This window comes from Protopterus annectens, chromosome 2.part2 (assembly GCF_019279795.1).
Source record: "Protopterus annectens isolate FY-2018-M chromosome 2.part2, PAN1.0, whole genome shotgun sequence".
Classification (NCBI taxonomy): Eukaryota; Metazoa; Chordata; order Ceratodontiformes; family Protopteridae; genus Protopterus; species Protopterus annectens.
Genome location: NC_056730.1, coordinates 612,168,159 through 612,192,040, shown reverse-complemented (window position 1 = coordinate 612,192,040; position 23,882 = coordinate 612,168,159).

Below are 23,882 nucleotides of genomic sequence, written 5' to 3'. Positions count from 1 at the left end.
ATTTGATGTTTTATCCCAGTGTCTGCCTTCTTCTCCTTCTTACTCACTCAGACACACTCACCAACCGTTTGTGTCAGCCTAGGCTTCCTGCCCCCCCCCCACACACACACACAAGCACACACACAACACCCTATGCAAGTGATAATGGTGCTATATCCCTGTTTAGTATATTTTGGATTCAGGGATACAAAAACTGTGTCTGATGCTCAGGGTGCATAGCTAATTTAGTGCTTAGTATATCTGCATTTATGTCGTTGAACTGCTCATTGTACCTTTGACTTATATTGGCTTTGGAACATTAGACAGTTGATAGCATAAAAACGTCACAACTGTATAGTGAATGCTCTTATAGGGGTTCTGAAGTCAGAAACTGCAATGTGTATCATTATTTTCCAACTTCTTTCATTAATGATTTTCCAGGACAAACGTATGGTGCACATCATAAGTCATGCCATCATATTCAGATCTTAGGATTATATGACAACACTGTAGTCAAACATCATAAGAACAGTAATACAGTATAATGCTTCTCTTTTGCATGTTCGTCAACAGATACATGCAGCAGCTGGAGAGACCACATGTCTTTCTCAGAAATATAACATGGTGCCTACAACCTATGCCATGATGTATGTGGATAGATTAAAAGCAATGTCACTGTAATCTGCCTGGTATAGGATGAGGTGACATCTGCCTGGCCCCCAGGCTAGTGTCTGACCATGCCCTGGTGGGATGACTGCATATCCAAACATCTGATATAGCTGATGACATCAGCAGCTGAGAATATGGTAATAATAGTGTCCCCCATGCTGTGGTAAACGGCTCTCTAGAATGTCAAGCAATAGCACACACACACAGTTGACTGCAGTGAAAATAGAACTCCTATCAATCTGAGTACACAGACTACAGAACACAGTACTTAATGCAAGCACCATGACACAAGTTTGACTTTTTTATGACTGCAGCTGAACTTATAGTAAATGACATTAGTAGGTCATGTGTGAGACAAAATGTTGGCAGCCTGCATAGGTTCATAGCTTCATAGGATCAAATGATGCTACTACCATAATGCTCCTAGGTTCATAGGAGGTTACTAGGTTAATAGCCTTAGGGTCTTTTCAAGCTTAGGGAAGTTGTACTATTGTTCCCTTATAGACCAAGATATGTAGTCCATATTTGTGATGCCATGATCAGCACTGGTTGCCCCTGTCTAAGAATGGCATAAGTGAAACCCCCCAAGATAATTTTACAATTTCCCATCCAATTGTCCAAGTTACACTTAAATAGGGTTCTTGGTAAGTCCAATTTCATGTGAGTTTGTTCCATAGCAGTGGCAATTACTGGGAGACATATCTGTCTCTGCAGCATGTCCTGTTGATGTTTCAGGCTAGATTAAGGTCCCTACAGTGCGTGAGTCTTGTCCTATTTGATTTGCAGAGGTGCAACATTTCCAATAAGGCAGTGTTCAAGAATGCTCTGTATGCCATGCACAAGTTGCCTCTCAACAGTTTATATGGTACAGAGTACAGTGAATGGCCTTCAGTCTGTCCATGTAGGTCATGTGTTAAAGTCCCTGGATTTTCTTGATGAGAAATTTCTTAGGTCTCTCCAGCTGCTGCAGGTTTCTGATGAAGTACATGCAAAAGAGAGCATTGCACTCTATTATTGGTCTGATGAGAGTCAAGTACTGTAAATTGATGGTGAGTGGCTAAGGTGATGGACTTGATAACATTTTTAGTCTTGGATATTATGCCCTTACTTATGAGGTGTGCCACATAAAAGGCCTTTCTTACCACTGTGGACACATGATTATTAAAGTTGGCATTGCTATCAACCTGCAGTCCTAAATCTCTCACCATTGTTTTGGAACTTAGGGGAGGTATTATTAATGTAATCTGCAGGTACCTCTCCTTTGCCAAAAGTGATAATAGTGCATGTTTTTGGATTAAGTTTAAGTCTGTGTCTTTGGCAAAAATCATTTATGTATGTAAGCCTATTTTGTAGTATGTTGACATCATCTGAGGAGTCAATGATTGCTCACGGTTTGCAGTCATCGGCGAACCTGGTGAGCCACAGGCTATCTGTTATCACCTGAATTTCAGAGAAATAGATTCCAAACAATAGGAGGCCCAGAACGGGCTCTTGTGGAACACCACTGGTAACAGCTCTGCTGGTAGAGGTGGAATCCCCAAGCATGAATGTGTGTGTTCTGTTGGTGAGCCAGTTGGCTACCCATCTAATGACACATGGGTTAATCCCTAGCTGGGTAAGTTTCTCATGGAGACATGAGTGGGATGTTGTGTCAAAGCCCTTGGCCAAGTTAAAATAGGCAGTATATACTGATTGCATTCATTCAGAGCTTTGGTGACACCCCTGAAGAATTCCACTAGGTTTAACAGACAAGATCTGCCCTTAATGAAGCCAAACTGTGTCAGATCAAGACTTTGAAGGTCACCAATGTCCTTGTTGATAAAGTCCAAGATGACTCCATGGCCTTACAGATGAGGCTGGTCAGGCTTATGGGTCTATAGTGCCCCGGGTCAGTTGAGGGGCCCCCCTCTGTGCAAGAGGAGTATGGTTGCTCTCTTCCACTGAGCTGGGACAAAGCCAGTACTTAGATTGTGGTTGAAGAGAGTACCCATTGGTTCCACTAAATCTTGCTTTACACCACTTTCTAAAGCATCCTGGGATGTTATCAGATCCCATAGAGGATGTGTTTTTGGCCTTGGTGAGTGTGGCTATGACCTTTTTTTTGGAGATAATAGGGAGAGAACTGGTGACAGGTATGCTTTGGGGTAGGATTGCTGGAAACAAGAATGTGAAATTTTTGCCAAACCTGTCTGTTAACAGGTTGGTGATGTCCTCAGGTTCAGTATGACTGATACCATCCACTATGAATTTGGTGCAAAGTTGGGCCTTCCATTTTACATTACACACATAGCTAAAGAATGCCTTGTGATCATCCTTAGCTGTGGATCCTAATTTAGTTTCATAATTAGCTTTAGAGGACTTTACACGCTGTGTGATTTGCTTGTTCAAGCTATGGAAGGTGTTTTCTGCTGACACTGATCCCTCTAATTCCTAGACATCAGTTTCTTTCTCAAGTTATATAATCTATTTATGCTAGCTGTCCACCAGGGTGGCTAGTTTTTTGGGAGCAAGTTTTCATCCGTTCTGGTACAGCTAAGTCTATACACTTGTAAAGGAGTTTATACAGGGCATTTGTGTAAACCTCCATATAGGAGTCTTTACTGTCAGTGGTGGCAGGAGGTTTGAAACTATGTAAAGCCATTGCTTATGAGACTATAGTTTACTCTGGGGAAACTTTTTAACCTTTTGGATACTGAGGAGGGATCAGGTAAGATTGTTACATTGAATGTGACTGATTTATGGTCAGACCTTACCAGGAAGGGTCTCACACATGGGGTGGTGCAGCAATGAGAACTAGGTCAAGGACATTCCATCCCCTTTTAGGGTTGTGGACTAACTTTTTCAGAACATCTGTGTTGTGTTTACAAAGTGCAAGAACTTTAGGAGGCATGTGTTTGAACTCATATGTATCCCAGTTGATGGAAAGATAGTTAAAGTCACCCATGCCTAGGATCTTTGGCTGGACTATGAGTGACTCAAGTAAGTCCAGGAAGGCACTGTGTGGTTTTCATGGTTCATGTTGGTGAATCTGTAGCAAACAATGACATGGATGGCAGTCTGGGTGAAAGTCTTCCCTACAGTTAGTTGGACTTGGAATAACTCTAAGGAGTCGTACTGCTTAACCAGTCTTGAGGTGTATTTGTCTTTCATGAAGATGGATACACCTCATCCTCCCTATTTGTTTATTTCATGTCATTTTGCGGCTTTAATGTGTGGAAGGCATTATAGCTTTTGATGGCTGGAGTGCTCTCTGTGGCCCTAAACCATGTCTCTGTGACTGCACAAACATTGACATCTTCACAAATAATTAGTGCCTCCCTTCACTGTAGTTTCTGATTTACACTCCTAGCATTAAGCAGCATAACCTTCAGTTTGTCTTTTGGGGATATTTTTATGTCAGTAATTTTGTTCTTATGACTTTGCCTAAAAAAGCCACTATCAGAGGGCAAGTACCTTGGCCAGTAACCGAATGGCAAGAGTTGACAGATGAAGACCATCCCTGGCAAAGCAGTATGGTCTGTTGACTATAACATCCCAGGCTGACAAATACTGGATCTCCCTGGACTGATACAAGTAGCTAAGCCAATTGTTGAAGTCAATAATTATTTTGTTTGTACTTCGACATCATCCTGGGTGAAGGTAGAATGATGTTTAGGGCTACAGACATACCAGACTGGGTCAGATAATCTGACAGCTCCATCATATCTCTCTTCATATAGTCCAATGAGGTACATTTCAAGTCATTAACTTCAACATGGAGCACAACAGAGGTGTACCTGTGCTTGTTGGAGTGCATGTTAGACTTTGCGGATCCTGACATCTGACAGGCAGCTGACTGTGACTATCTCCATGTACAACCTGGTGAGGAAGACATCTGTGTGTCTCACTATGGATTCACCTATGACCATCAGGTGTTTTGCCTTAAGAGACTAATGGCTGACACACTGATATGTTTGTTTTTATGTGTAGTGAGTTCCATTGGGGCTTTAATGTGTGCAAAAGGTTTGCATTTGCGAGGTCTCTGCTCTTATGGGAAGCTTCTAATGATGACTACCTCTGCATATGTGAGATTATGTGTGGTGCATTTGGTCTGCTGAGGAGGAGAAGTGTGTGTGTTGACAACCTGTTTGATATCTGGTTTGTTGTTAGCTGAGAGAGAGTGAGAGAGAGCATTTATTCTAGATTCATAGTATAGTTGCATTTCTCACATATTGTATTTGTAAATTTTACGAGAATATGGTTGCCAGTATACATGAGGCAATAAAAGCCTAGCTTTGTAAAAACACAAGTACTCTTATTAAGCATACTTAGATAGTCATTGTTAGCAGAGCGATTTTGTGAGTAACAGCAATTGGGCCTGTCTCTGAGGGACACAGGTGCCAGCCTACAGGTGACTTAATCACCCAACCAATATTGAAGGTTGCACTTGATCAGGGTCATTGAGGAGCATTGCTTCACATGCAGTGGGAGCCTAACATCTCTATATTATTTCCTTATAAGGCCCATTCTTGAGTACAACACCCCTTTTGGCATGCACCTCTCAAAGCACATGCAGCAGCTGGAGAGACACAGAGGATCCTCACCAGGAGAATCCAGGGCCTCAAACATCTACCATACACAGATAGACTAAAAGTCCTATCCCTCTACTCAGTTTCATATAGACTCCTTAGATGTGACCTCTGTCTGGCATACAAGGAGATCACAAACCCCACCTTGATGGGACTGCTGCATATCTGCAAGTCAAGCTTCACTCGAGTAACCTGCACACTTGGCCTCAACCTGGTCTGTAACATCAACAAGACTTGTTGGTGGGACACATTTGTTTTCCAGAGACTCCCCCATCTATTGAATAGACTCTCTCACCACATCAAGCAGAGTACCACTTTACCCCTTTTTAAGCACAACCTGGATAATTGGATGGGAAACAAAAAAATATACCCCTGGGATTCCACCCTTGTCCCTGCTGAACAGGGGCATTGGGTGCTGATTTGTCTAAACATGGGCTAAACTCTTGATTAGGCTTATAAGGGTCTTAAGGCCAATAGCCTAGTAATCTCCTATGATCTTATGATCCTGTGAGTGTGAGTTGCTGTGGGATATATCTACCACCCCTGCATGTTCTGCTTATGTCACAGGCTAGGTTGAGAACCCTGGCCCTAGTTATTCCTGTCCCATTTGATTTGCACATAACCAGTATTTCCAGTAGGGCAGGATCTGAGACTTCTCTGTAGGTCAGGCATAGGTTATCTGTCAGCAGCTTGCAGGAAACTAAGTACAGTGACAGATCTTGTAGTCTTTCCATGTATGTAATGTTTTGAGGACATGCATTCTCCCAGTCACAAACCTCTATTTTTTTCTCCAATTGCTGTTATTGTCTGATGAGGTACAAACAGAAGGGAATCTTGTACTCAATTAGCAGTCTAATAAGGGTGGAGTACAACAGAGCTATGACCTTCCTGGCCTTGGATGCAATGTTCATATGTATGATCTGTGCAATGTAGAATGTGTATCTCACCACTGTGGACACATAGTGATGAAAGTGTAGATTGCTATGAGCATTTGTTCATATGTCTCACAATACTGTGTTTGAGCTGAGAGGGGTGATATGTATATCATAATTAGTAGGGGTACTTCATGGCCAAAGGGAACAATGAGGCAGTGCTTGCTGAAAGGTTCAGTCTGTGAGTTTGGCACCAATCATTTGTCTCTGTCAGCCCTTCTGTAATATGTTACCATCATTTGGGGAATCTATATGAGTGTGTCCAATTAACAGTTATCTACAAATGTGGTAAACCATAGATCACCTACTACTGGCTGTGCTTCAGGGACATAGTTTCAACACAGTTGATGGCCCAGCACAGATCCGTGTGGTATTCCACTGGTGAGTGGGTTAGTGATGGAGGTACAGTCCCAGCTTTGAGAGTGTGTGTTCTGTTAGTGATCCAGTTGCCTATCCAGCTAGTACTGTATATCTTAATTCCCAGATGGGACATTTTCAATAAGAGACATGAATGGAGGATACTGTCAACGGCCTTGGATAACTGAACATAGGTGGTATGTCCTGTTATCTGTCATCCAGGTTTTGGGGTCAGTATCTAAGAAGTCCACGAGGTTCAATAGGCAAGATCTATCCTCGACAAACACATGGGTCGACTCAAGTGTGTTGAATGTCAACTATGTCCCTGTGGATAAGGTCCATGCTGATCCCTTCCCTAGCCTTGCAGATGAAGCTTGTTAGGCTTATGGGTCAATAGTTGTAGTTTTGCATGTTACCAGATTGATGTGCATTGCATATGACACATTTGATATTACTTTCTGTAGTGTAAGTGATATATGCGTGGAAAAAGAGTGAGGCACCAGGGTAGCAGTGCTTCAAGGGGGGAGCAACACGTGGCTGTATTGTAAATATGTGACATACTGTGACATAGGGCCTTCATCTTTTAACTTTTCCACATGTAGTGTCATCTCATACACAAGAAAGGGACAATAAAGAGCAGTAATAATAATATGTAGTTTTCCATTGCACAACAATTAGCAAAGTGTATACATATGCAAGATACACCTGCTGTGCGCTAACATGAGCCACATTCCTAAAGTCAGTGAGTTACTACTGAGTCAATGAAACACACCTGCTAATTAACTGACTCTGTGGCAGCATGTGTTGATGCATTGTTACTTTTCTTTTTGGGGCCAGATGATACTGTTTTTCCAATAATTTTCTCTCTGTCTTTTTTTTTTTTTCTTTTCCAGTGTTTGTATGCTGTGTCACTCAGCGTAAACATGGGGAATGGAGGAAAATGAATGTCAGTTTTTTCTGTGTTTTCTGGTGTGTGCAAAGTGCATCAGTGTGCACACTAAAGCCCAGGAGCAGACAGGACCCAACAGCCAAAAATAGAAACTGTATGCATTCAATTAATACTACTGGGAATTGTGCAAACCTGCTAAGTGATGCTGCACAACAATTAACAGTGAGACCTTAAAAATGAAAAGTAAAATAGGCAGTATCATGTAACTAATCATGTGGCAGGAGGTGTAAGTGTAGGGTTGGAGTACAGCTGGGCTTGGGTTCTAGTACAGGGTGTGCAACCTTTGTCTTACTGTTGTGACATTGCAGTTTATAGCAATGAACTGCAACATAGCAACTGGTTTCCCAACCTTCTTGTGGCAATAGGTGTAGATGTAGGGCTGTGATACACATGATTCTGGGTTTAAATACAGTATATTCCATACACTTGTACTCTTACTTCACTTCCCATTATAGTCACTCTCACTCTCACTTATAGCACTTGACATAGTGTAGCTGATATTAATTATATGTATGATCATTGAGACACTAATATTGTGTCAGTTATTTATCTATGTATTATCACATTTACTATCAAATGTATGACTGTCTGTATGCTGTGTACCATATTCTTGTAAGTATATTTCTGCTCTCTGGACTGGCATGGCCTTCACATTTGACTAACACACTTACATAAGTGCATGTATATCACATAACCCTGAAATTGCATTGCTTGCCACTATTGCACACCACCTACCATCACTCACCCAGGAGCACCATGTTTGTGCGATGATGAATGGTGTGCAACATTTTCAAACAGTGTGCACATTCCCAGTAAATGTGATAACTGGAAGTGATGGGAAACCATCACTCTCCATAGCTCTTGATCTGTGATAGACATGGCAGGCTTTCATGGAGAGCATGTGAGATTTAGAACTCTAGGATAGGGTGTCAATGAGTTCAATATTTTTGTTGGACTCCTAGTGAAACACCATAGTGCCAGGTTGCTACAGTGGGACTATTCTGGGTTCTATTATAAGTCAGAGGCTTGGGATAGTTTGGTACAGGCTGTGACCAGTGCCACCAGTATCCCACAAACTGGTGAACAATGTAGGCACCACTAGAGGTACCCTTGATGCTTGGATCAAGGAATTTAGGATGGAGGACATCACACACACATGTAATTATCAACTACAGAGAGTACATGTAAGGCTTAAAAGCTGAAAATAGGCAAGACTGGTATTCATAATGGTATTCTGTTCTGTTCTGTTTTTTTCACAGCTGCCATGGAGAGAGTAAGAGTGCAATCTTAGGACCTATGCCACTAGACTAGCAAGGATGAGGGAGGCAAGAGATAGGCACATGGATGGTGCAGTGATGCAGCGGTAGCATTGTCAGCTCACAGCAAGTGGTTCTCCAGTTTGATTCTCGGTTGGAGTGCCTTCTGTGCTGTGTCTGCATGTCCTCCCTGAATTCATATGGGTTTTCTCAGGGTACTCCAGTTTCCTCCCACATTACAAAGACATACATCTGGAGCATTTCATCCCCGGGCCTCTGCTGAAAATTGGTTTTGTTCCAAATCGGACTCTCCCAGTAAATAAATAAAAGTATGCAGCAGAAGAGTAGTGTTATTGTAGCATTAAATGTTAAAGATCGTTTTTTTTTTTGTTTGTTATTTTATACAGTTGTATCAAACTGGGCATGCATATCTTAACTGTAAAAGCAAGTTTGCATGTATTAGTCTGTAGCACAAACAAAAATAGATTGCTTGGTATTTTATAAAGTGTACTACCTGCCCCCTCAGGTAGTTTAATCATGGAGAATAAGCCAGTGGTTCCCTCCAGGAGCAATGGCAGGGGTGATGAGTTTATCACCCACGCTGAACTGCCAGGTATGGTACGTAAGATTATGTACTGCATTGTCGATGCATGCTTACATTGGATAGAGGGGCTGCTCTCCATCATTTTATGTAGAACTAGTAGGAGGAGATGTTGATTGCTCCAGCCAGTGGAAAAGTGAGATGACAGTGATGACAGTCCTGTGGGTGAGAACTCGATTCTCACTGTCAACCAGCTTGATATCCATGGGTCCTGGATGTCCCCAGCCTCATCCCATCCATGGTGTCCAGCAACCTCTTGTGCCCATCACTATCCATGTGGCTTGTCTTGTCTGTCTGCAATGGCTTCCTCACCTACCCAACTTACTAGACCCAGACATACCTAAGTCCCTTCCCCAACATTCCTCTCTCTCTCTCTCTCTCTCTCCAAAAAAAAAAAAAATGAACACCTCTCCCACAAAAAAAAAAAAAAAAAAAAGATAAAAAAATGTCCTATGCATAGCTCTCCATTTTCTCCATTTTGCACGCATCTTCTTCACACACTTGATTTGGTCCAATTGGCTATACAACATGATTGTGTTCTGGTCATCCATCTCTCTGGGGGTGACAGTCTAAATTCAGCTAATATTCTCCATATATTACCAGTTTATACTGTTGAAGAAATGGATAGCTATGATTCTTTCCTACCTCCCTCCTGCACATTCCTGTACTGCTTTCCATTTGTTCTTCCTCCTGCTTGCTCCCTATTTCACCACTATCCTATCTTCCTCATTTCTTTTCTTTAATGTATTATTGAGTGATGGTGTGCATCGCACACCAACATGCAGCAACAGTAAAGCAAAATTAGTTAAAAGAATTAGATACAGCTGTATTCCAACCCAGTACCATCAGGCCCTAAAAAGGAACATACCACTGCATTAACACCTGCTGCCACAGAGTAAGTTAAGTAGCAGGTGTATGCCAAAGACTTAATACTAACTGTCAGACTTTAGCAATGCTGCTCACATTTATGTAGTGCTTAGCAATGGGCAAACAGGTGTATCTCGCATGTGTATACACTTTGCTTACTGTTTCACACTATGGAAATGTATATATTATGCTGTGTTTCTCTTGTTTACTATTCACTTTCTTTGTATGACATAAAAGTACATGTAGAAACATTACAACCTGAAGGCCTTATCTAACTGTATGTCATATATTCAAAATACATCCATGTGTTGGTACCCCCCACCCAGGAACTACAACTCTGTGGTCTCATTACTTTTTCCACACATATATCAACCACATTACAACATGTGATATCAAGTGTGTGCCACATTACTTTTTCCACACATATATCAACCACATTACAAAATGTAATATCAAGTGTTGTGGGCTAGCAATGCACATCAATTAGTAACATGCAGAACTACAACTAATGACCCACACACTTAAAAAGGTTTATCCGTATGGCTACTGCAGAAATCAGCATGGACCATATCCACAGGGAGAGATATGACCTTCAACACACTTGACCCCTATGCATTTTGGATTTAGCAAGAGTAGATCTTGCTTATTGAACTTTGTGAACTTAGGTTCATAGGTAGGTACTAGGATATCGGCCCAAGGACCTAAGTAAGCCTAACCAACAAGGTTCCCTGGCTTACTCCATCCAAGAAAGTTATTTTCCTGTGTTTCTGTCGAGCAGAGCCACAGAAGTGATCCCCGGGGTGTATTTCCTATTTCCCATACACTTATCAAGATTTTTCTTGAAGAGTGCTAATGAGAAACTTTACTTGACATAGATGGGTAGCTTGTTCCAGAGTATGGGAAGTCTCTGGGACAGGAATCTATCCCTGCAGCATGTCCTGTTTATTGTGGTGACAAGGTTTAGGTCCCTAGAGCATGTAGCTTGGCGGGATTGGGTTTCTTTAGGTGTAGCATGTCCAACAGCTCTGGGTTTGCCATAGCTTTATATGTTAGGCAGAGATCACCTCAGAGTAGGCGATATGCGATGGAGTAAAGCTGGAGGGTTTTGAGACGGCCAGTGTAGGGAATCTGCTTGAGGCCAGTAATCCTCTTTGTGAGGTACTTCTGTGGCCTTTCCAGCTGCTGCAGATGTCTTTTGAGGTACATTCCAAAAGAAGAGTTGTACTCTATAATGAGTCTAATGAGTGTCGAGTAGAGGGGAAAAATGACCTCTTTTTTTTCCTAGATGATAACCCTTTTGTGATGAGGTGTGCCATGTAGAAGGATTTCCTGACTACTGTGGCGATGACCTGGATGAGGGAAAATAGGACATACTTCCTATGTTCAGTTATCCAAAGACTTTTACACTATCCCCCATTCATGCCTCATAGTGAAAATCTCCCATATGGGCATTAGGTCATACAGCACTAAATGGAGACTCAACTGGCTCAACAACAGAAAATCAAAGCTGGGGATTGCACCTCCACCACTAGTCTACTCACAAGTGGAACACCACAAGGATCTCTGCTGGGCCATTAACTGTTTTGTAAATACTTCCCTGAATCACAGGCAACAGTGGATGGCCTGTAGTTTACCAAGTTTGCAGATGATTGTTAACTGGACACACTCACATAGTGTCCCCCAATGGTGTGATCATATTACAGTAGGGGCTAACACAGACTGATGATTGGTGCCAAACTCACGTCAGAACTTTAAGCATACAATGAACCTTTGTCACCTTTGTCAATGAAGTACCCTGTTAATTATGATATACATGGCACTACCATAAGTTCACCTGAAATCCTGTATAAATCAGACTTGTGCTGTGGTGCTTCTGTAAAGTATTGGGTTCTGTAGTCTGTGTACTTAGATGGGTAGTTCTGTTCTCACTGCAGTTGACTTGATTTGTGTGTGTGTGTGTGTGTGTGTGTGTGTGTGTGTGTGTGTGTGTGTGTGTGTGTGTGTGTGTGTGTGTGTCTAAACAGCAGAGCAGAATAGTGTATCCTACGGTTACTTCTCTCATGACATAGATTGCCAGTATTTTGATACTTGCACATGCCTACACATCCATTTCATGCAGGCTTCCCACCCATTGTCTCCCACATGGCCTGCTGATGTCATCTACTATAAGTTCACCGGCACTCCTGTGTAAATCAGACTTGTGCCATGGTGCTTGCATAAAGTGCTGGGTTCTGTAGTCTGTGTACTTAGGTAGGGGGTTCTGTTCTCACTGCAGTCAACTTGGTGTGTGTGTGTGTGTGTGTGTGTGTGTGTGTGTGTGTGTGTGTGTGTGTGTGTGTGTGTGTGTGTGTGTGTGTGTGTGTGTGTGTGTGTGTCTAAACAGCAGAGCAGAACTGTGTATCCTACAGTTACTTCTCCAATGATGTGGATTGCCAGTATTTTGGTACTTGTATATGCCTACACATCCATTTCATGCAAGCCTCCCAACTCCTTGTCTCTCACATGGCCTGCTGATGTCATCTACTGTAAGTTCACCTGTACTGCTGTATAAATCAGACTTGTGTCGTACTGCTTGTATAAAGTACTGGGTTCTGTAGTCGGTGTACTTAGGTAGGTAGTGGTTCTATCCTCACTGCAGTCAAGCGTGTGTGTTTGTGAGTGCGCGCGCACGCGTGTGTGTGTGTGTGTGTGTGTGTGTGTGTGTGTGTGTGTGAGTGTGTGTGTGTGTGTGTGTGTGTGTGTGTGTGCGCGTGTGTGTGTGTGTGTGCGTGTGTGTGTGATTGTGCGTGCTTGTGAGCTCATGTTGACATCACACAGAGCATTTTACACCAGCATGTGAGACACTGTTAACTTCTCCTCAACAGACACTGTTGAAGTCATCAGCTATAAAGTGTTGTCTGACACACTCCAAATTGGACTTGAACTATGGCACTTGCATAAAGTACTGGGTTCTGTAAACTGTGTACTTAGGTAGGAGTCCTATTCTCACTGCAGTCAACTGTGAACATGTGTGTGAGCTGTTTTTTGACATTACAGAGAGCATTTTACACCAGCATGTAGGAAACTGTTATATTCTCCTCAACAGCCAATGCTGACATCATCAGCTATATCAGATTTTTGGATATGCAGTACTCCAAAAAGAGCAGAGTCAGAGAATGGCCTTGAGGCTATGCAGAAGTCACCTCATCCTATATAATAATGATTGCAATGACATGGCTTTTAATCTATCCACATGCATAATGGCATGGTTTGTAGGCCCTGTATTATCTTGCTGAGAAAGTCCTGTGGTATCTCTAGCTGCTTCATGTGTCTGCTTGAGGTACATGAAAAAGAGCATTATACTCTATTACTGTCCTGATGAGGTTTAACTGTAGTGCTGTCATACAATCCTAAGATCTCAATATGATGACATGACTTATGATGTGCACAACATAGACTTTTAATAGCAGTGTGGACACTTGGTGGTCAAAGTTCAGAGTGTTATCTGTATGAGTTCCCAGTTGCTTGCATCACTGGGTTTCTGCATAGCAGGGCTAGCAATGCTGCAATTAAGATATAATTCCACTTTGAGATGGACATTACAAATACACATTTCTGCAGTTATTTGTAGATCATGTGCCTCTGTCACCATTCAGTTGTGAGTGTTAGCTCCTGCTATACTATGTTATCAACATTGGTGGACTCAGTGATTACACACCATATGCAATAATCAGCAAACTTGGTAAGCCAAAGGCTATATACCTTAACCTGAATTGTTGAGGAATAGAGTTCAAACCTTGAAGGACCAAGCACAGATCCATGCAGTTTGCCAGTGGTGACAGCCCAACTAGTACAGGTTGATTCAGCAACTTTCACATGATGTGTTCTGTCAGTGAGTCAACTGGTTACCCATCAACTGACATAAGGGTTACTACCCAGCTTGGAGGTTTTCTCAAAGATACCTCTGTGGGAATTGTGTCAACACCCTAGCACGGATCACAATAGGCAGTATGCACTGTCTTACCTTCATTCAGTTTCATCACATAGAATCATTGGGCTGTGACAACATCACAGATCACCTATAGCTTGTCTCAGCACATACACCTTCCTGATACAGTTGAATAACCAGTTCAACACATCCTCCATATGGTCTATGTTCCCATACAAGGGTTTACATCAATATGTATCCACCTGAGCTGGGGGGACAGCACCTGATGCATGCACCTATAAGGACATCCTGACTCTTCTTGACTGTGAGATAGGCCAACATGTCATCATGGACCTCTTTTAATGTCCACTAGTAATATTTCAGGTGTGTGCAACAGACCTGTGTGAGTTGCTAATGCTACATCAAGTCCGTTACATCTGATAGATGTCCTCAAAGAGATCATCGAGGGCATGCATTATGACAACAGTATCATCTTGTGGAATTTGACCAGTTGAAGACATTTGACACAAATCCACACTGAGGTTTTCGTTCAACATTGTCATATGTGGCTATAAATAGCTATATCACCAAATGGGTAGACCAGTGTATGACACACATGGCATCTCACTATGTTGAAATGTGTGATGTGACCTATATGTCAGGTCCAGGAATCAGGTTGGTACATCAGGTGTGTCTGCTAGGCCCTTTCCTACCCATTAGTTAAGTGGTGGACATCACAGATGATGTACACATGCTGTGTCCAAACAGCTGCCTGAAGGACTATTGATTGTGGGCAATCAGTGACTCCAGTTATGATATTAGTATAATACAGACATCAACATATACCAAAAATCCACTGCCACAGCCATGACAACACCTGCAGTGACAAGACATATGGATGGATTTCTTGAATCAGGAAACAAACACACCACCCAAGTATAATATGGACATCACACCCTATAATCTAATCAGTAGGTATGTGAACCATGTCCTGGGGTAGATGGTAAGTGGTATATTCACAAGCATGTGTTCACAGTGCTGACTACTCCCTTGAATGTAACACAAGTACTGGATATGTAAAGGGCTTGCACATCAGAGGCCATAATACCTTCATGGTTCCTAGTCTTCATCACACCAATAACTGTGTACAGTGCACTCTTCTTCATGTACCTCTTTATACATTCTCCAGTGATGTGTAATCAAAATGTACCACCTTTGTCACAGTGCACTTAACCGTACCTAGGTATTCTTTCTGTTGAATATACATGATTGTCTGATGGTGTGGAACACTACTAAAGTTTGTACACCAAATGCATGTGTGCTACTTGTTCTGTTTATGTACACAGTACATACATAGGTGTTTGACAATATTAATGGTATGTATGTCATTCATGACAGTGTAGGTTCTGATATATACATATATATATATATATATATATATATATATATATATATATATATATATATATATATTTAAACCAAAGGAGTGGCTATGGGTTCTAAAGTAGCTCCAGCCTTTGCCAACTTTGTACTGTCTACTTGGGAAAATGAAAAGTTAACGCAATTACATGGTTTTAATTCTGTTACATTGTATAAACATTACATTGATGACATAGTTTTTGCTTGGAAGGGTAGCTTGACAGACCTCAACAATTCCATTACTACTATGAACAATAGCTTAAAATTCCTTAAACTAGTAATATCGAACTGTGGCAGCTCTATTAATTTTTTAGACACAAAAATTGACTTATCTATTTCAGGTGTATTGAGTTCTACTGTTTACAGGAAAGAAACATATAGAAATAATTTCTTAGAATTCACAAGCCAACACCCCTTCTTTATTAAAAGAAATCTAGCTAAAGGACAATTCATACGCATTTCATGCTTAATCAGCAATGACAATGAATTCCACAAGCAAGCAATTCTACTAAAACACATGTTTTACAACAGAAACTACCCTCCTTCTTTAGTTGACAACCTTTATAAAGAAGTAGCTTCACAAAGACATATTAAGTTTCTGCCTATTTTAACTTATGGATTTCAAAAAAGTGCTACACGCAACAACTCTAATATGCTGTTAAGTTTCCCCTTACCTATCTCAAGAAATATGGCACATATCAGGAAAATCATCATTAATAATTGGGACCTACTAACTGATTCACAACACATAAATAATTCTTTAGGCTCTACACTAACTCTCATTTATGATAACTAGAACTTTAAGCACACATTTTGAAAATAGAGATTCTCAGTTTCTGATTAACCCCACTACTACAACTCAAACACCTATAGGCATGCATTGCTGTAATAAATGTGTAGTATGCCCTTATTTATACACAGGTTCACACTTTACATTTGAACATTGTAATTACACTATTTTTTTTCAAGTATCATTTTCATTATCAAACTGCCTCTGTAATATATGCTGCTATATGTGACATTTGTAAACGTTTCTACATAGGTAAAACATCCAGGAGACTTTCTGATCGAGTAAGAGAACACTTGGGTGCAATCAGAAGTGTCAACACCAGTTAGTATAACCTTTGACATAGTTATCACACTGACACACCACAGATTCAGGAAAATACTCTATTCATAAAATATGTCAGTTATAATGTTTTGTTTCATAACCAGTCAAAATATCTGAAGATTTAATGGCAAGCTGTGATTCAATGTGTTTCTCTTTCTGAAAAGAAGTAAGAGGCTGTAATGATCTGTGGAATACATTGTGAAGGTGTTGTCATGTTTACATGCATTTACACTACTAAATTAATGTTTGTCACTAGTTTTTAATAAGTTTCCCGCCAAAATGTTAAGAGAGACAATCTGAGATGTGGGCTGTCTCATGCACAGTGTCCATGAACTACTTCAAAAGCTTCAACTCACAGAATTCTCACAGAGAAACTGAAAGCAGTTAGTATAACCTTTGATATAGTTATCACACTGACACACCACAGATTCAGGAAAAATACTCTATTCATAAAATATGCCAGTTATAATGAGTCTAAATGATGTAGTTTCTTGTAGTAAGTAAATGTCTTATTTTAGAAGGCATAGAAAATGAAACATTTATTTAAATGTTTTTGAAAATCTACTTAACAGCAGCATAATAATCTGTGTTAAAAATTTGTGTTCCAAACATATACTTTACTATAACTCATTTAATTCATCTGATTGACAAGCATAAATAATCTTATAACTCTATTCTGGAAGAAATGTCATGTGATATATTTTAAAGCAGTAGGTTAGCATGATTGTAAAATCTGGTTACTAAAATGTGTTTGCTGTGCATTATTTTGTATAAAGCAGACAGATTTATTCTAGGGACAGCAAATAGGATAGTGCTCAACAAAGACACAACTCAGTGAGATCAGATATATATATATATATATATATGTGTGTGTGTGTGTGTGTGTGTGTGTGTGTGTGTGTGTGTGTGTGTGTGTGTGTGTGTGTGTGAGTGTGATGGCTTTTTTTTTTATATAATAATGCAAGTGTTTCTGAGAATCTGCATAACTATCCAATATGATTTATAATAATTTCTATGAATACAATATTTTACTCTATTGACAAAATGAATGTTTGCCACAAGTTTTAATAAGTTTCCCGCCAAAATGTTAAGGGCAACAATCTGGGATGTGGGCTGTCTCATGCACAGTGTCCATGAACTACTTCAAAAGCTTCAACTCACAGAATTCTCACAGAGAAACTGAAAGCAGTTAGTATAACCTCTGACCTAGTTATCATACTGACACACCACAGATTCAGGAAAAATACTCTATTCATAAAATGTCAGTTATAATGAGTTTAAATGATGTAGTTTCTTGTAGTAAGTAAATGTCTTATTTTAGAAGGCATAGAAAATGAAACATTTATTTAAATGTTTTTGAAAATCTACTTAACAGCAGCATAATAATCTGTGTTAAAAACTTCTGTTCCAAACATATACTTTATTATAATTCATTTAATTCATCTGATTGACAAGCATAAACAATTTTAAAATTCTATTCTGGAAGAAATGTCATGTGATATATTTTAAAGCAGTAGGTTAGCATGATTGTAAAATCTGGTTACTAAAATGTGTTTGTTGTGCATTATTTTCTATAAAGCAGACAGATTTATTCTAGGGACAGCAAGTAGGATAGTGCTCAACAAGGACATAACTCAGTGAGATCAGATATATATATATATATATATATATATATATATATATATATATATATGTGTGTGTGTGTGTGTGTGTGTGTGTATGTATGTGTGTGTGTGTCTGTGTGTATGTGTGTGATAGCTTTTTTTTTTTTAATAATGCAAGTGTTTCTGAGAATTTGCATAACTATGCAATATGATTTATAATAATTTTTATGAATACAATATTTTACTCTATTGACAATAATGAGTTTAAGTAAATGCTCATATACAAACAATTCAAGATTTTTTTTTTTTTTGGAAGCTGTTAATAGTATTCACATGACAGAAAATAGATGCATCTTAATATATGTAATGTCTGAATCATATTAGCCAAAGTTTTTGATTTAAATGAATGTTAGAACCTAATTTTCTCTCCTCTTGATTTCTAACATCAAGATTATTTGAATGCTATTTGAATACAAGTGTTATATATTACATAGATCTATATAGTAGTATGAACAGTTTTAAAAAAAAAGTTTATTTTAGTTTATATGATGCTGTTTTACCAAATGTGTAGTTTTGTCTTGATAGATAATTGAATTGAAAACTGTTAACCTCAGTTAAATATAACTAGTATTAAATTGATAAGGTGGTAGCTGAGGTACTGCTGCTTAGGGTAGTGGGTTAACTTGAGTAGCAAATACTACTCTAAGTTGGAGTTTTCAACTCCAGGCTGGATGCAAGGTTTAATCCTTACATTATTTTCACTTGTTCATTGTTATATGTATATAGTTTTGACATCCACAATATATTTTGTATACTCATTGTCACTACAAACAAAATTGAATCCTATACAAAATCCCATAAGAGATTTAATAAATACAGCTATATTTAAAGGTACACCTAAAAGAGGAGATGTAACATTATTTATCTTGTTATTTGTTATTTCGATCATAAGATTCTTGAGTTTTAAAATGCCAAATGACATCTTTAAAAGGAATTTCTTTAAACATTAATGGATTGAATAATCCGTGTAAAAGGGCAAGCCTAATAAGATATATTAATTTACACAAGGCCAATCTAGTCTTCCTGCAAGAAACCCATCTCTTGAAAAAAGATATTGATAAACTAGCCACTAATAAGTATACAGTATTGGTTAGTTCAGAGCACACTCAGAAAAAAGAGGAGTGGCTATTTTATGGAATAAAAGTATGCCCATTCCTAAAACCATTAAGTCTTTTCAGGATGACAAAGGAATGTTTTGTATGGTTACAATACAAATTAATGGGAAGACGTACACTTTAATTAATGTATATTGGATACCTGGAATTGGTATTAATACAGTGAAACATCATATTGATAAGATCATATCATTCTCTATACCGGATATTATTTTAGCTGGTGATTTTAATTGTATACTACATGAAAGTGATACTACCACTATAAGGAAAAGAAGAATTACATCTAATGCAAAACATTTAAATGATTTTGCTAATTCTTATCATTTGAATGATATTAATAATCAGATAGATTCAAAATCATTACCATACACCTTTTTTTCTAACAGATACAAAACTTATTCAAAAATAGATAGGGTCTTTATTTCCAACCAGATGGTAACAGATTTAATTAATTCCAAAATCATTTCATGTCCTATATCTGATCATAACTCAATTGTTTTTGAATTCGTGATAAAAAATACTCATAATGTTCAGATCAAAAGGATACCAGCATACTTAACTCAGCTAAAAGACTATAAAGAATATATACTTTCAGAAGTACAACATTTTCTAGACATAAATAATACTCCTGAAGTCTCCATTATCTATGTTTGGGATGCCTTAAAATCATATCTATATGGACAAAGTATCAGATGGTATAATAATAAAAGGAAATCTTGGGATAAGGAATTGTTAGATATTCAAAGTAAATTAGACTCTTATAAAGATAATAATAAAGAAAATATTATGGACAAGAAAGTTATTGAAGAAATAAACAAACTAAATGAGAAATACAAAGAAATTTTAACTCATAAAGTTAAAATAACTTTAGAGAAATACAAGTTTTTGTCTTATTCAATAAGCCCCAAATACTTACATAGACTTAAAAATAAAACAAATTATTGAATAAACAAAACCATATCAAAGAAATCTTTTCTCTAAGGAAAAAGAAGAATGTTTCTAGTATACCAGAAATACTGGATGAATTTAGAAATCACTTTCACAAGATTAACCATAACAACATTAACATGGAACCTAAAGATAAAATAAAGGAGTTTATAACCACAAACATGAATAAAAAGCTTAATAAACAACAGATTAAACTATTGGACAAGAGTATTTCATATACAGAAGTTATTACACAAATAAATAAGCTTAAATCAAACAAAGCACCGGGTAATGATGGTATTATACCAGATATATATAAAATCCTTTCTAAAACTACATATTCATTAATACATAAGGTTTTTATTTTGGCCCAAACTGAGTTAATAACCCCCCCATCTTGGCAATATACATTTATTTCACCAATTTTAAAACCTAATAAAGATCCAACTAGATGTTCTTCATATCGACCCATCTCATTACTTAATGTTGATTATAAAATGTTTATGAGTATTTTTGCTGATAGATTGAAGACAATCATCCCCGGCATTATAGATATAGATCAGACGGGCTTCATTGTAAATAGAAATACTTTTGATAATATAAGAAGAACTTTAACATTAATTGATTTTGCAAATAGGAGGTTGGGAGGGTGACCTAATGGTTAAGGTGTTTGCCTTACAAACACAAGGTACAGGGTTTGAATTTCACATGTGATAATTGGCTAGGCTTAAAATGGCTCGCAAGGGCAGTTAGCCTAGTACTAACCTATAAGAAGTTCCTATATAAGGAAAAAGAAAGATTTAACACTTATTAGTCTTGATATAGGTTCAGCATTTGATTCAGTAAGTTGGGACTATCTGTTTAGCTTACTGAAATGCACAAACTTCTCTGATGCATTTGTAAATTTAATTGAGCATTTATACAAAGGAACGCTGGCTTATATTAAGGTAGGAACATATGTTTCACAAAAAATACCCATTCTTAAAGGTACAAAGCAAGGATGTCCACTTTCTCCACTATTATTCACTTTAGTAATGGAGCCTTGGGCTAATTTGATTAGAAACAGTACTGACATAGAGGGTTTTGAAATAGACGAAAATAGAACATCAAAAATTCAACTTTTGCAGATGATGTTCTAATTACATCAGCAGGATCTAATTCTTCTATGCAGTCTTTATTTGATAAAATGATGAATTTTAAAAGTATTTCTGGTTTAATATTCAATGAAGAAAAACTAAAATACTACCTATATATACACGAAAAATATTCTCATTAGTGATTTTACTAAATATGTACCCAATTCAGGTCAGATAACTTATTTAGGTATAATACTATCTAAAGATATTAAATCTATTATATATAATAACTATAATACCTGTTTTCTTAATATACAAAATCTTTTAATACCTGGAATAATATGTTTTTACTATGGAGGAGAGACTTACAATTATTAAAATGATAATATTCCCCAAGATTTTATACTTAATACAATCAATAATACTTTCACCTACAAAAATAATTATCAAGAAACTGAATACACTAATGTTAAATTTCTTATGGGCACCTAATAGACCTAGGATTGCATTAAAGAAACATACTAATAGCTGGTCTCAAGGGGTATTTCTTTTCCAGACTTTAATTTATATATTATCTCTTCTATTATAAAAGTTATTACTTTATTAATAGATCAGTCATATATCGCAAAATGGAAAGATTATTGGGAGCTAATTAGTATGCACTTCATGAAAATCTCCTTAACACATAAAAATATGATTGTAAATAACTCCATGTTGTGGTTGCTAAAGGAATTTTGTACTTCACCTATTACACCTAAACATATGGTTTGTTACCCATTAAATATTATTATTAGTTACCGTAACTTTATATTCATGCACCCTAAGTATAGGGAATGGAATTTTATTGTATTCCCTATAATGTATACTCAGGGTATGCTTATGTCATCTACTTCTGAAGGAGCTCATTTAGCTATAGATAATGATCTAAAGTACTGGTATCAGCTGATATCTGATAATAAAGTTAAAATCTAGATTTCTTAAAACAAGAATTTGATCTAAGAGAAACTTGCTGGTTAGAGGTTCAGATCTTTAGACAACATCTCATTGATAGAATAGATCTAATGTCTATAACAGTTAAAGAATCTATTCCAAAACTGATTGATTACTTGATATTAAATTTACAGCATAAGGTTTCTGATAAAGGTAAACTTTCATATATACATAAAATTATCAGACAAGAAACTTTTTACAGTGTAGATTCATACTGGAATTATTTCACCTCTATTAATGGGGACCCACCAACTCAACAAGATAAACAATATATATTGGAATCTGCTTATAGAACTACATCTTCCATTGTCTGGAGACTTTATACATGGAAATTTTTACATAGATCTTTTATACACCTTTGATGATGAATAAAATAAATAATAAAGATAATCTATGTAAGAGATGTAATGTAGAAATTAATGCTGACTGGGCTCATATGTTTTATGACTGTATGAAGTTGAAAGAATACTGGAAGTCAATTAATGAATTTTTGCAGGCTCTTTTACAGATAATTTCATTATTTCTAAGTCTCTTATATTATTCAACACACCTGTACCTCAATGTGTTAAAAAGATTAAGCTTCCCTTGTTATGGTCTATCCTAGCAGTGGCCAGGAAAATAATAACTAGAAATTGGATTTCAGATACACCTCCTTCGTTCAATGAATTTAAAAATGTTATGAATATAATGTGCCATATGGAAATAAGCACAATTAGAATGAGAACAACTAGAAAAACATCATATTATATTGTATGGGATAATTTACAAAATTTGTTAAAAAAATTCTAATTTCAATAGCACGGTATTTTAGTTTAATTAATTGATCTGATTGTAGTGGATGTCTTTGTAAATACTTTAGTTGTTTTGTTGAATATTATAATAATACCTATTTTTAATTACTTGTATAAAATTGTTATGATATTTCTCTTATATGTTAAAACAATAAACCTGTTTTGAAAAAAGAAGTGTCAACACCAATAATGCTTTAGCAAAACATGGCATTTACTGTAATGGTTTCACCAAATTCAAGTTTTTAATACTAGAAATAATTGACACATTTTTTGGTAACACTGATTTATTCCTTGGGTTAAGAGAACTTAAATGGCAACTTTTACTTAATGCTGAAACTGCACCTGGTTTAAATGATCATATTAATATAAAATGTGTACTTAAATGGCATAACTAAATCTTAGAATGTCATGGTTACAGATTCTCTTACATCACTTCATGTTTATTCATGTATTCTAATTACTGTAACTATTCTAATTCCACAGGGACAATTCAAATCAAAACTGGCATATTACTGCTTACTGTACTTCAACTATGAAAGTTGTTTATTGAATTCTATTGGTTACAGTTAGCTCACATGTTCTGATTCTTCATATCTATACCACTATATTATTAATTATATTGTATTCTGACAAAGTTCTGTTAACATTAAAGAAGAAAAGCTTAATCATCAGTTTAGAGTCTCTAGTCATTTTTTATTTCAGTC